Here is a 15,000-nt window from a genome sequence, read left to right as displayed (position 1 = left end):
GCGCCAAAGTCGGGTACGAGTCAGTGTCCGTCCCGGTTCTCCCCAGCGGTCCCCGGACGCCCTCGGATGCGGGCCAGGGTGCACCAAAGTCGGATACGAGTCAGTGTCCGTCCCGGTTCTCCCCAGCGGTCCCTGGACGCCCTCGGATGCGGGCGAGGGTGCACCAAAGTCGGATACGAGTCCGGGTCCGGTCCGGTTCTCCCTAGCGGTCCCTGGAGGCCCTTGGATGCGGGCCAGGGTGCACCAAAGTCGGATACAAGTCCGGGTCTTGTCCGGTTCTCCCTAGCGGTCCCTGGAGGCCCTTGGATGCGGGCCAGGGTGCACCAAAGTCGGATACAAGTCCGGGTCCGTCCCGGTTCTCCCCAGCGGTCCCCGGACGCCCTCGGATGCGGGCGAGGGTGCACCAAAGTCGGATACGAGTCAGTGTCCGTCCCGGTTCTCCCCAGCGGTCCCTGGACGCCCTTGGATGCGGGCGAGGGTGCACCAAAGTCGGATACAAGTCAGTGTCCGTCCCGGTTCTCCCCAGCGGTCCCTGGACGCCCTTGGATGCGGGCGAGGGTGCACCAAAGTCGGGTACGAGTCCGGGTCCGTCCCGGACCGGGGGAGCGGGCGCCGGCGCTGTGGGGAGCCGATCCCGGGCTCCAGCAGAGTCTATTCGGGGACCGGCTTGTCGGGGGCACTCGCGTCCGGGGTCATGGAACTCCGACCCGGACTAAAGCCTCGAGGAGCTCCCGGTCAGAGAACCGGGATGAGGTCGGATTTGAACGCTTTACCCGGGCCGGAGTTCCAGGAGCCCGGCCACATTCCGGCGACGTCCCGCTAAAACGGGGGCGGTGACACTCGACGCCAGACCTCGTTTCCGCCACCGCCAGCCCTACTCTAAGGGACGGGCGTCCCCCCCGGCGGTCCTCGGAGGCCATCGGATGCGGGCTAAGGTGCATTAAAAGTCGGATACGAGTCCGGGTCCGTCCCGGTTCTCCCCAGCGGTCCCTGGACGCCCTTGGATGCGGGCGAGGGTGCACCAAAGTCGGGTACGAGTCAGTGTCCGTCCCGGTTCTCCCCAGCGGTCCCTGGACGCCCTTGGATGCGGGCGAGGGTGCACCAAAGTCGGGTACGAGTCAGTGTCCGTCCCGGTTCTCCCCAGCGGTCCCTGGACGCCCTTGGATGCGGGCGAGGGTGCACTAAAGTCGGGTACGAGTCAGTGTCCGTCCCGGTTCTCCCCAGCGGTCCCTGGACGCCCTCGGATGCGGGCGAGGGTGCACCAAAGTCGGATACGAGTCCGGGTCCGGTCCGGTTCTCCATAGCGGTCCCTGGAGGCCCTTGGATGCGGGCCAGGGTGCACCAAAGTCGGATACAAGTCCGGGTCTTGTCCGGTTCTCCCTAGCGGTCCCTGGAGGCCCTTGGATGCGGGCCAGGGTGCACCAAAGTCGGATACAAGTCCGGGTCCGGTCCGGTTCTCCCCAGCGGTTCCATAATGCCCTTGGATGCGGGCTAGGGTGCACCAAAGTCGGTTACGAGTCCGGGTCCGGTCCGGTTCTCCCCAGCGGTCCCTGGACGCCCTTGGATGCGGGCGAGGGTGCATCAAAGTCGGATACAATTCAGTGTCCGTCCCGGTTCTCCCCAGCGGTCCCTGGACGCCCTTGGATGCGGGCGAGGGTGCACCAAAGACGGATACGAGTCCGGGTCCGTCCCGGTTCTCCCCAGCGGTCCCTGGAAGCCCTTGGATGCGGGCTAGGGTGCTCCTAAGCCCGGGGAGAGAAGAGCGCCGCTCCGGTAGGTTTCAGCGGGGCGCGGCGCTATGCGGTAGCCGGCGGAGGCTCACCACGGCCGGGCACGCCGAGCGCGCCCGCTCCGGTCCCCGCCGGCGGGACTGTGAGTGCAGGGGCAGCCGTCTGGAGCCTCCACGAGCCCGGACACAAAAAAGCGCCGCTCCGGTACCATCCAGCGGGGAGCGGCGGCATGCGGTAGCCGGCGGAGGCTCACCGCGGCCGGGCATGCCGAGCGCGCCCGCTCCGGTCCCCGCCGGCGGGACTTGGAGGCTCTTGGCATCCGGCGGGAGTCACCAGAAGCCCGGGGAGAGAAGAGCGCCGCTCCGGTCCCCGCCGGCGGGACTTGGAGGCTCTTGGCATCCGGCGGGAGTCACCAGAAGCCCGGGGAGAGAAGAGCGCCGCTCCGGTCCCCGCCGGCGGGACTTGGAGGCTCTTGGCATCCGGCGGGAGTCACCAGAAGCCCGGGGAGAGAAGAGCGCCGCTCCGGTCCCCGCCGCCGGGACTTGGAGGCTCTTGGCATCCGGCGGGAGTCACCAGAAGCCCGGGGAGAGAAGAGCGCCGCTCCGGTCCCCGCCGGCGGGACTTGGAGGCTCTTGGCATCCGGCGGGAGTCACCAGAAGCCCGGGGAGAGAAGAGCGCCGCTCCGGTCCCCGCCGGCGGGACTTGGAGGCTCTTGGCATCCGGCGGGAGTCACCAGAAGCCCGGGGAGAGAAGAGCGCCGCTCCGGTCCCCGCCGGCGGGACTTGGAGGCTCTTGGCATCCGGCGGGAGTCACCAGAAGCCCGTGGAGAGAAGAGCGCCGCTCCGGTCCCCGCCGGCGGGACTTGGAGGCTCTTGGCATCCGGCGGGAGTCACCAGAGGCCCGGGGGGAGAAGAGCGCCGCTCCGGTCCCCGCCGGCGGGACTCGGAGGCTCTTGGCATCCGGCGGGAGTCACCAGAGGCCCGGGGAGAGAAGAGCGCCGCTCCGGTACCCGCCGCCGGGGAGCGGCGCTTGGCGGTAGCCGGCGGAGGCTCACCCTAGGCGGGCAAGCCGAGCGCGCCTCTCCGGTCCCCGCCGGCGGGACTCGGAGGCTCTTGGCATCCGGCGGGAGTCACCAGAGGCCCGGGGAGAGAAGAGCGCCGCTCCGGTACCCGCCGCCGGGGAGCGGCGCTTGGCGGTAGCCGGCGGAGGCTCACCCTAGGCGGGCAAGCCGAGCGCGCCTCTCCGGTCCCCGCCGGCGGGACTCGGAGGCTCTTGGCATCCGGCGGGAGTCACCAGAAGCCCGGGGAGAGAAGAGCGCCGCTCCGGTCCCCGCCGCCTGGACTTGGAGGCTCTTGGCATCCGGCGGGAGTCACCAGAAGCCCGGGGAGAGAAGAGCGCCGCTCCGGTCCCCGCCGGCGGGACTTGGAGGCTCTTGGCATCCGGCGGGAGTCACCAGAAGCCCGGGGAGAGAAGAGCGCCGCTCCGGTCCCCGCCGCCGGGACTCGGAGGCTCTTGGCATCCGGCGGGAGTCACCAGAAGCCCGGGGAGAGAAGAGCGCCGCTCCGGTCCCCGCCGGCGGGACTTGGAGGCTCTTGGCATCCGGCGGGAGTCACCAGAAGCCCGGGGAGAGAAGAGCGCCGCTCCGGTCCCCGCCGCCGGGACTTGGAGGCTCTTGGCATCCGGCGGGAGTCACCAGAAGCCCGGGGAGAGAAGAGCGCCGCTCCGGTCCCCGCCGCCGGGACTTGGAGGCTCTTGGCATCCGGCGGGAGTCACCAGAAGCCCGGGGAGAGAAGAGCGCCGCTCCGGTCCCCGCCGCCGGGACTTGGAGGCTCTTGGCATCCGGCGGGAGTCACCAGAAGCCCGGGGAGAGAAGAGCGCCGCTCCGGTCCCCGCCGGCGGGACTTGGAGGCTCTTGGCATCCGGCGGGAGTCACCAGAAGCCCGGGGAGAGAAGAGCGCCGCTCCGGTCCCCGCCGGCGGGACTTGGAGGCTCTTGGCATCCGGCGGGAGTCACCAGAGGCCCGGGGGGAGAAGAGCGCCGCTCCGGTCCCCGCCGGCGGGACTCGGAGGCTCTTGGCATCCGGCGGGAGTCACCAGAGGCCCGGGGAGAGAAGAGCGCCGCTCCGGTACCCGCCGCCGGGGAGCGGCGCTTGGCGGTAGCCGGCGGAGGCTCACCCTAGGCGGGCAAGCCGAGCGCGCCTCTCCGGTACCCGCCGGCGGGACTCGGAGGCTCTTGGCATCCGGCGGGAGTCACCAGAGGCCCGGGGAGAGAAGAGCGCCGCTCCGGTACCCGCCGCCGGGGAGCGGCGCTTGGCGGTAGCCGGCGGAGGCTCACCCTAGGCGGGCAAGCCGAGCGCGCCTCTCCGGTCCCCGCCGGCGGGACTCGGAGGCTCTTGGCATCCGGCGGGAGTCACCAGAGGCCCGGGGAGAGAAGAGCGCCGCTCCGGTACCCGCCGCCGGGGAGCGGCGCTTGGCGGTAGCCGGCGGAGGCTCACCCTAGGCGGGCAAGCCGAGCGCGCCTCTCCGGTCCCCGCCGGCGGGACTCGGAGGCTCTTGGCATCCGGCGGGAGTCACCAGAGGCCCGGGGAGAGAAGAGCGCCGCTCCGGTACCCGCCGCCGGGGAGCGGCGCTTGGCGGTAGCCGGCGGAGGCTCACCCTAGGCGGGCAAGCCGAGCGCGCCTCTCCGGTCCCCGCCGGCGGGACTCGGAGGCTCTTGGCATCCGGCGGGAGTCACCAGAGGCCCGGGGAGAGAAGAGCGCCGCTCCGGTACCCGCCGCCGGGGAGCGGCGCTTGGCGGTAGCCGGCGGAGGCTCACCCTAGGCGGGCAAGCCGAGCGCGCCTCTCCGGTCCCCGCCGGCGGGACTTGGAGGCTCTTGGCATCCGGCGGGAGTCACCAGAGGCCCGGGGAGAGAAGAGCGCCGCTCCGGTACCCGCAGCCGGGGAGCGGCGCTAGGCTGTAGCCGGCGGAGGCTCACCCTGGCCGGGCGAGCCGAGCGCGCCGCTCCGGTCCCCGCCGGCGGGACTTGGAGGCTCTCGGCATCCGGCAAGAGTCACCAGAGGCCCGGGGAGAGAAGAGCGCCGCTCCGGTACCCGCAGCCGGGGAGCGGCGCTTGGCGGTAGCCGGCGGAGGCTCACCCTAGGCGGGCAAGCCGAGCGCGCCTCTCCGGTCCCCGCCGGCGGGACTTGGAGGCTCTTGGCATCCGGCGGGAGTCACCAGAGGCCCGGGGAGAGAAGAGCGCCGCTCCGGTACCCGCAGCCGGGGAGCGGCGCTAGGCTGTAGCCGGCGGAGGCTCACCCTGGCCGGGCGAGCCGAGCGCGCCGCTCCGGTCCCCGCCGGCGGGACTTGGAGGCTCTCGGCATCCGGCAAGAGTCACCAGAAGCCCGGGGAGAGGAGCGCGCCGCTCCGGTCCCCGCCGGCGGGACTTGGAGGCTCTTGGCATCCGGCGGGAGTCACCAGAGGCCCGGGGAGAGAAGAGCGCCGCTCCGGTACCCGGCGACGGGGAGCGGCGCAAAGCGGTAGCCGGCGAAGGCTCACCGCAGGCCCGCAAGGCCAAGAGCGCCGCTCCGGTTCCCCAGCGGAGCCGGGCAGCGGGCGGAGGTTCCCCGTCGCGCCCGGGCAAGGGTTCATCCTGCCCGGCACCAGAGACCAAGCCGTCCCGCTCTCCCCGCCGGAGCTCCCGGACTTTGTCATTTTTCTTGGGCTGAGGTCCGCGGAGGAGGAGGAGGAGGAGGAGGAGGCGGCGGGAGCCGGGCGTCGGTGCCCCGCCGCGGCCGGGCGAGGGTGCGCCCAGCCCGGCACCCGAGACACGGCGGCCTCGGGAAGCCGGCGGGCGACATCGGGAGCCCCCGCGGGGATCCTCGGGGCTCAGTGAAGCTGTTCAGACGGGTGTCCCCTCTCCAGAGCCCCGGAGGTGCGGGACCGGCCCTTCCCCCCACCCCAGGCCGAGGTCCTCGGAGCGCCGCCGGCGGGAAAAGTGGGGAAAGGGACCCGCAGACCTCCGGAATGAGGTCGGATTTGAACGCCAGATCCGACCCGGAGTTCCAGGATGTCGGCAGGGATGCGAGGGAGCTGCCGTAGAAATGGGGGTGGTGACGCTCCTCGCAAGACCTCGTTTCCGCCACCACGCGGAAGAACCGTGAGAGAGGCGTAGGCAAGCCTCTCTCAGGGACGCCGCGACGTGGAAAGCCTAGGCCGGCAGAAGGACAGAGGGATCGCCGCTCAAAGTCCTGGAGCTTTCCGACTTTGTCTTTTTTTTTTTTTTTTTTCTTTTTTTTTACCCCCAGGCGGCGGCGGCGGGAGAAGGACGGGCACCGCGGAGGCACACTTTTCCCACCCGCTAGCCTGCTCCGGTCGCGGGACTCCCCACTAGATTACCGCGCCGCCGGACTTGGAAAGGAGCCAGAGAAAGAGCTATGAAACCTTGCTACATACGTCCTCCCGATCGATAAGGCAACGGGGCATCCGGTGGGGAGAGACCCCTCGCTCGGCCGGGCTTTGGAGTCCGTGCCGGCATAGGCGAGCGGGTCTCCCTCCCCTCTCCCGGATCAGCGCCCCCGGGGACCCCGGTCCCCGCCCGACGGGCCCGGAAGGTCGCGCGATATCCCACCCCGGGTGGGTCGCGGGCCCCCTCCCTGACCGCCCACTACGCCTCCCTCCACCGGTGAGCTTGCCGAGATCCGAGATCCGAGATCGAGGTGCCCTCTCCCGACCGGGACGGCCGGCGGAGCCTTCGGAGACGGCGGCTCGGACCCGGACCCTGACGAGGGTCTGGGCTTCCCACCCCTCTCCGGAGCAGCGCGCCGGCAAGCCCCGCGACGGCCTCTCACATTCGACTCCCCAAACGTAGCCTCCGACGATGACACCACCACAGAGGGCCGCGCTCACCCTTCTCCGTTCGAGGCGGCCCAAAGAACTCCGGCAGGCCGACGGCAGGCCGGCCGACGATAGGCCGGGAAGAGCGGCGGGGACCCCCCCTACCCTTCGCGGGGTCGGGGGTGGTGTCGACGCCCGCAGGAAGCGCAGCGGCGACGGCGCGGGAGGCTCAGGCCGCGACGGGTCCTTGGGGTTCGCCCGAAACGGGCTTATAATCCCCCATTCCCCCGGCCTCTCCCCGAACCGAAGCCCAGTGCGCGCAGCGGGCCCCCCGTCGGCCTTCTCGGTCTTGGCTCCGAACCCAGGCGGGAGGCCATGCACCCTCCCATCCCCGGAACCCCCGACGGGCTGTGGCTAGGCCCGGAAGAGTGCGGCAGTGGACCCCCCCTTCCAGGGGAGTCTCGACGCTCGCAGGAAGCGCAGCGGCGCCGGATCCGTCCGAAGGCCGAGTGCGCGCAGCGGGCCCCTGCTGTCCCTCTCCGGTTTCGCCTCCACTCCTCGGGTCCGGGACGTAGGCTGCGGAAGAGCGGTGGGGACATCGCGGAAAGCGCGGCGGTGGCGGCGAGGGAGGCTCAGGCCGTGCCGGGTCCTTGGGGTTCGCCTTTACCGGCTATCATCCCCATTCCCCGGGCCTCTCCCCCGATCCAAAGCCGGGCGCGTGCAGCTGGTCCCTCTTCGCCTTCCTCATCCTCTGTACACGAGCAAGCCAGAGCCACGCCGGGTGCCTCGGCTACCCGGCTCGTCGGCCTCCCCCCACCCGAGTGCCCCGGACCTTTCGAAGCCGAGTTCCCCTCGGGCCTCTCCTCCGGGAGAGCCGGGGGCGGACGTGCGAGCGGGTCCCGCCGCCGACAACACCCCCTATTCCGTTCCTCGCTCCCGGGGCGGCGACCCGCCGAGGCCCCCGTCCCCCCCCCCTCGCACCCCTCCGGCTTCCGAGCGGAGGGGCGGGCGGGCGGACAAGCCTCCACAGCACCTACCTGGTTGATCCTGCCAGTAGCATATGCTTGTCTCAAAGATTAAGCCATGCACGTGTAAGTACACACGGCCGGTACAGTGAAACTGCGAATGGCTCATTAAATCAGTTATGGTTCCTTTGATCGCTCCAACCCGTTTCCTTGGATAACTGTGGTAATTCTAGAGCTAATACATGCCGACGAGCGCTGACCCCCAGGGACGCGTGCATTTATCAGACCAAAACCAATCCGGGGGCCCGGGCGGCGGCGGGTCGGGCGGCCCTCAAAAGCCGCCCCCCGCCCCGCTCTCCCCGGCCGCCTTGGCGACTCTAGATAACCTCGGGCCGATCGCACGTCCCCGTGACGGCGACGACGCATTCGGATGTCTGCCCTATCAACTTTCGATGGTACTTTCTGCGCCTACCATGGTGACCACGGGTAACGGGGAATCAGGGTTCGATTCCGGAGAGGGAGCCTGAGAAACGGCTACCACATCCAAGGAAGGCAGCAGGCGCGCAAATTACCCACTCCCGACTCGGGGAGGTAGTGACGAAAAATAACAATACAGGACTCTTTCGAGGCCCTGTAATTGGAATGAGTACACTTTAAATCCTTTAACGAGGATCCATTGGAGGGCAAGTCTGGTGCCAGCAGCCGCGGTGAGCAGACGTGTGTTGGAGAGCTCCTGCTGAACCAGAACCAGAAACAGACAAGGGAAGATTCCATCTGCTTTCCCCAGGAAGGTGGCAGTTTCCTGGGGAGAGTTTCTCCTCAACTTGCCCTAATGGAGGATCGTGCCTCCACTCCCCGGTCTAGGCCGGCGGGGGGTGGAAAAGGGAAGCAGCCGGCCAGCGTTCCAGGGAAGACACCGTCCAGAGGGACAAAGAAATCTGGTGAGGTCTGCAGCAATGTAGGCCCCTCTCCCGTGGCGACGGTGGGAAGAACCCAGGCCCAGACACGTAGTAAGGAAGTGCGGGTATGGAGCGACAGAGGCCGCACGGAGTCCGTATCCGTCTACTGTTCGAGGATGGCGGCCATGTTTTCAGAATATGAGCTGCTGGGGAAGCAGCTCAAGAAAACAAGGGAAGAGCTGCAATGTGCCAGGAACATGGCAAATAACTCTTCTAAGACCAAGAGAGCCGCTTACTCGGCAAAAGTCAAGGCACTCAAGAGTGAGGTGGAGGAAAATGGAAAGGAGGAGAGCAGCGATCCTGGAGGGCAGCGGTGCAATGAGGGAGAAGCTGCAAAATGAAGATCGCTTCCTGAAGATGGCTTCCAGTGGAAGAGGTGAGGGGAGTGATAGTGAAGATGTAAGCAGCGGAGAGAGCAGTGGGGAGAACGGTGATGTGGACAGTGAAGATGAGGTGGAGCAGGGCAGGGGTGAAGAAGGTGGGAAGGGTGAAGTTAACCCGGTGTCCCCCAACGCCCCCAACACCCAAACTGTTCCAGAAACCCCGGTGACCCCATGCACCCCCCCAGAGTCAGCAAGAATAGAGCCACAACAGGTGGCATTACCTGATTCGCATGGAGATGATAGTGATGATGGACTTCTCCCCAGTGGTTTGATGAAAGCCATAATCATGCAGGAGTCCCCCATGGCGCTGGATCGCTTCTCCTTCGGCGAAGAACTGCCAGGGGATGAAGGAAAGAGGAAAAAGAAAAATAAAACAACAAAAGTGAGGAAAGAAGTCAAGTTGGTGTATGTAACACAGCAGTCTGGATCAGCTGAGAAGCTGATTCGGGCTGCTGTGTCCCCTAAACTGCAGGGGTCCGTTTCTGAAGTGGAGCGGGTCCAGCAGAGAAAGGGGGTACAAAAGCACATGGCCAAAGCAGTGAAAATGGCGGAGGACGCCACTCTCAGCAGTGGGAGTGACGTCAAGGAGGAAGAAGGGCCAGACAAAAGGCATCCGGGCCAATCAGGAGGCTCGGGCTCTGCAGGCCACGCCCCTTCTCGTGGGGGGCGTGGCCGGGAGTCAGGGTCCGTGATGGAGGTGGGGGGCGGCCCCCAGTGTGTGCCAACAGTGATTGTGCGCTCCCCTGCAGGAGGGGGGGGGAGTGTGGCTACAGTACATTGTACCCCCCATGTGTCGGCAGAGGGGCTCGGGCGGCCGAGCAGTAGTGCAGTGGGGAAGGCAGGGGGCGGTCCCCAGATCGGCATACACTCCCCTGTGGGCGGGGGGAGTGTCTATAGTATCGCAGCCCAAGAAAAGTGTTTCCCCAAGGAGGTAACCGCTGGGGGGCGGTCCCCAGTGGTAAAGGGGAGTGCCCATAGTAAAAACGAAGCCCCCAGAGCAAGCAGCATTGATTTTGGTGAGGGAGTGACCCGGCTTTGCCCACTTCCGGTTTCGGCCGCGTCACTTCCGGTTTCGGCCGCGTCACTTCCGGTTTCGGGTGGTGCGGCAGGGAATACTGTCCGGCCGGAAACAAGTGATGAACCAAAGGTTCCGGATGACACAGAAGGGGTGGGGAGCCCCGGAGTACATGCACAAGCACCACCAACATCGTTGCCACCTGCAGGAGCCCAGCAGCAGCAAGTGAGTGAACAAGGTGGCCTATCAGGAGCCCGGGAAAGTAGGATAAGAAATGTCCTAAGACCAGCAACTTTGGTTTTTAGTCCCAGCCCTGGCTTAAGGAATGGAAATATAAGCAATAGCAGGGGGAATGTGGATGTGGATATGGATGTGGTGGATGTAGTGGAAGGGGGCGGAGGGAGGGGGAGCCCTCAGGGTTCATCTCCAGCACCTGTCCCGGCCCCTGTCATAACCCCTGGTACCCCTAATGTCATGGCCCCTGTAATGGCCCAGGGTAATAATGGTGGTCAGCAGGTGGGGGGAACTGGGGACGGTCAGGGGGTATCCGGTCCGGCTGCACCCCCGGTCCGCAGTTATGCTAGTGTGGCGGCCGGGGGTTCAGGGGGGTCCTCGATCCCGTCCGCAGGGCAGGGTAACTTGCAACTGCGCCTCCTGGGAGCTCTTAGGCGGGGAGACAAGTCGCTACAAGTAGAGGGAAGGGAAGTAGACCTATCGTTCTGGGTTGAAAGACACGGACTCGGTGCCTTCCGAGAACATAATGGGGAGGTAGTGTGGTCGCTCCCTACAGCCGGGCAGGAAGTGGGCCGTAGGAACGTGGCCCGCCTGATTTGGAGGGGCAGTGATGCGTGCCCCCAAAGGGGCAAGGTAGTGGAGCTCCTGCTGCAGGCGGGTTTCAAGGCGAGTGACATCTTTGCCTTGATCCACCCCTACGGTTCCGCTGAATTCGACGTCAGTTTCGCTAGGGCCGAGGGGCTTGAGGCCTTTTGGTCCTATTACGAACTGGCGAAGGAGGAGCCCGGCTGGCGGGATTTTGCTGTAAAAGCAATTTCCCGTCAGAATATGATCAAGAAGGTGACCGTGCTTACCCGTAACGAGTCACTTTCTTGTTACGACATAATGACCTGGCTAGGCCGCTATGGGGAGGTGACGGACGTCCCCAGGAAAAACTTCGATCAGTATGGGATCTGGTCTGGGGCCTGGACGTTTTCCGTCCGCCTAAGGCGTTCAGGTAATACAGTGACGCACATTCCATCAGCTACCTTCCTAGGGCGTGATAGGATCCAGATCTTTTACCAGGGTCAGCCGAAGCTGTGTCACAGGTGCGGTGACCCCACTCACCTTAGCGCGCGCTGCACTAGGCAGATGTGCGCTTTGTGTGGTGGGGAGGGTCATCTAGCCGCATCCTGTGACCGGATTAGGTGTCACCTGTGTGGTGACCTCGGTCACCCATTCAGCCAATGTCCACGCTCTTTCTCCAGAGCTGCGACCGCCCCAGCCGGGGAGAGCCACTTGGTTGCCTCGGGGGGGGAAGGGACCAGCAAAGGAGAGGGGGCATCCGGGCCGGTGAAGAAGCACAAAACTCCCTCTAAGCTTAGGCGAGAGGAGAAGCGCAGGAGGAGCAAGGACCTTGGAAGTTCCCAGGGAGTAGTTCAGGGTCCGGCTCCAAATGCAGCAACAGAAGTGCAGGCTGAGGCTCCGGAGGAGGTTGTGTTGGATGAGGAGATCCGGAGAATTGAGCGTGAGGAGGGTGAAATTGCCAGTCCCTCCGATTCCTCCCAGTATGAAAGTCTGGATGAGAGTCCGGAGGAGTGGCAGACACAACAAAAGCGTCCAAAAAAAACTCCACAAAAGAGCGGCAAGGGGAAAGGGAAGAGGAAGGCAGGCCCCTCAAAAATAGCCCCCAAAGCTCTTAAACCGGACCAGGGACCAAAGGAAGGCTCTACTACCCCCCCTCTGGTTGGTTTGTCAAACCGCTACCAGTCCCTGGAAGGAGGGGAGGGGCTGGAGGAGCCTTCAGGGGGAACAGGGCCTGCACCTTCGGGGGTAATTCCTGCGGAGGTGCAGGCTGGCCAGGCGGAGGGGACCGAGGACCCAGACATGGACTTGTCCATGTCCCTGAAGCGCCCGAAGGAGGCCTCTAAGGGGTCCTCCTCGGACGGGGAGAGTCAGGAGAGAGGAGGGAAAAGGAGATGATGTAGTCATTGTATATATGTATATAATTTGTGTGGGTAAGACCGTCCAACTCAATCACCCTCTATGGCGGTACTCACTCCATTGACGCTGGCCTCTATTAACTGCGCCAGCATAAAGTCAGATGCGGCTCGCTTTGCGGCATTTAGTTTTTTTTGAAAACAACTTAAGTAATGTAGATATTTTATTTTTGCAGGAGACCAGGTTAACAGACCTTGCCGCCATAGTGAAGGCCAGGAGGGAGTGGAGGTCTGGGCCTTCACACTGGTCTCTTGCGACAGAGCCGTATAGTGGAGTGGCGGTGCTTTTTACCGCACAGGTAGAATGCCGACGGGTTATTGAGTTGGAAATGGGGAGGTGCCTGATCCTGGATGTCCTCATGAAGGGGCAAGAGCTTCGGCTCATTAATATCTACGCCCCGCAAACAAAGTGGGGCCGTAAAGATCTCTTTATGAGGATCAAGCCTTTCCTTTTTACCAGCCGGCAGGTTATTTTTGGTGGGGACTTTAATAATGTCACCAGGACCCACGATAGGAGAGGCTCTAATGACCGGCTGGCCTACGATAGTGTCGCGCTAAATAGCATAGTTAGGGAAGCTCGCCTGGAGGATGCCCACATCCGGAGCCCCTCGGGCCACGCGGGTTTCACCTATCATCGAGGTAGCTGTAGGTCAAGACTAGACAGGTTTTATTTGAAGGAGGAAGCCGTCTCTTCCGCCGTGAAGGTGGTTGAGGTGGAGTTCTCCGATCACTGTCTAATTTTGTTTTCCTTGAATGTTTCAGAGACTCCCCGGATGGGCAGAGGTTACTGGAAGCTGAATTCGTCCCTCCTGGAAGAAGCGGATGTAAGACAATCCTTTGAGGATTTTCTTCAGAGTCAGGTACCTCTCCTGGACCTATGTAGTAGTAAGTCAGAGTGGTGGGAGATCCTCAAAAAACGGGTTGCCAAGTTCTTCCGCCAGCTCTCGAGCCTCAGAGCCCTGAACAGATACCGTCTGTATCAGGGCCTGAGGAGGAAACTCGAGCATCTGGTCTCGACTGGAGGTAGCCGTTCGGAGATCTCCAGAGTGAAAGCCTTGCTCATGAGGTGCCAGTATGATAGGCACACATCTTTAGTTTTTGAGAGGGACTTCGGGAGGTACCGCTCGCCCGACCCTTACAGAAACTGCAAGATGTCAGTGAGTTGTAAGATCGTGACGGGTCTGATCGACAGTACAGGATCTCTGAAGCGGTCCAGTTCAGAGATCTTGGAGATCGTCAGATCCTACTACTCGGACCTCTTGGGGAGGAAGGATCTGAATCGAGACAAGATGTCGGCTTTCCTGGCCGAAGCAGCTCCTCAGTCGGGGGCTGACCTTCATCTTGACGGTTTGACAGATCCGATCAGGGAAGAGGAAGTGAGACTGGCGATTGACAGGCTCGGCCTGAAGAAATCGCCAGGTCCGGATGGCTTAACATCTGAGTTTTACAAGACCTTTAAGGAATTCTTAATTCCCCTCATGACCGAGGTATTCAATGAGTGTCTCTCCTCGGGCACTCTGCCGGAGTCTATGAGGAGGTCAGCCCTGATCCTTCTGTCAAAGGGTAGGGATCCTAGCCGTGTTGAGAATTGGAGACCCATAGCTCTTCTCAATACGGATAGGAAGCTTCTGGCCAAGATACTATTCAACCGGTTGGTGCATTTTGCGCCACAGCTTCTTTCAGGGACTCAGCATTGCTCGGTGCCAGGCCGAAGCGCTTTAAGCGCTGTCCTGAGTGTCAGGGAGGCAGTGGAGCGGAGTAGTGCTGGTTTCTGGAGGGGCTACATGCTGTCCTTGGATCAGGCGAAAGCATTTGATCGGGTGAACCACGAGTACCTCTGGTCTGTCCTTCTGAGGTACGGTCTGCCAGGGGGGTTTGTGAATTGGCTTAAGATCTTGTACGCAAGGGCAGAGAGTTTCCCGCTTGTGAACGGTTGGTCTGGCCGCCCTTTTGAGGTTGGGTCTGGCGTTCGTCAGGGTTGTCCTTTGAGCCCGCTGTTATATGTGTTCGCGATCGACCCTTTCCTTAGGATGGTCGATCGTGGACCATTGGCGGGAGTCGGGATGAGCCTGGCGGAGCCGGAAGCCACTCTGAGGGTGGTAGCGTACGCGGACGATGTCACCATCTTCGTGTCCTCAGTGGATGAGGCTCGAGTGGTGATGTCTGAAGTGGAGCGCTACTCGGAGGCATCCGGGTCCAAGATCAACCCGGATAAGTGTGAAAGTCTCTGGCTGGGAGGGGGAGATGCCACCTTTGACCTCCCGGACACCCTTCCAGAGCCCCAGTCCTCGGCTAAAATCTTGGGCATCCGATTCGGCCCGGGTGATTACCCATCCGTCAACTGGGATGGCAGGCTTAAGGATGCCGCCCAGAAGGTAGACCAATGGAAGGGTTGGTCTTTGACCCTGAGGGAAAGGGTGCACCTGATCAAATGCTACCTGCTCCCTTTGTTCATCTATCTGGGCAGCGTGTGTATCTTGCCAGAGGCATCCTATGCTAGGATCTACAGCCTGTTCTTCCAACTGTTATGGGGGAACAGGTTGAACCTTGTCAAGAGGGAGGTCACGTATCGCACGAGGAGACTAGGGGGGTTGTCTATGGTCAACCCCGTGGTGTTCTTAACTAACACCTTTGTTAAGATCAACATCTCGAACCTCTGGAAAGAGAGGGCTCCTCCGTGGATACTCTCCTGCAGGGAGTGGTTTCGGCCTTTCTTCCAGGAATGGGAGACAGGAGGGCGAGTGAAGGACTTGCGTACACCTCACGGGCATCTTCCGGCTTACGCTACCCCGACTCTGAAGGCGATTCGTCGGTGGGGTCTGGGAATGTGGGAGATCAGGACCCAGTCGAGAAAATTTCTCGACAAACGGGTTCTGTTGACCCATTTCCAGAAGCCTCTGGCGCTCAGGGATTGCCCAGGTCG

This window comes from Dendropsophus ebraccatus, unplaced genomic scaffold, assembly GCF_027789765.1.
Source record: "Dendropsophus ebraccatus isolate aDenEbr1 unplaced genomic scaffold, aDenEbr1.pat pat_scaffold_425_ctg1, whole genome shotgun sequence".
Taxonomy (NCBI): domain Eukaryota; kingdom Metazoa; phylum Chordata; class Amphibia; order Anura; family Hylidae; genus Dendropsophus; species Dendropsophus ebraccatus.
This window is presented reverse-complemented; position numbering follows the sequence as displayed.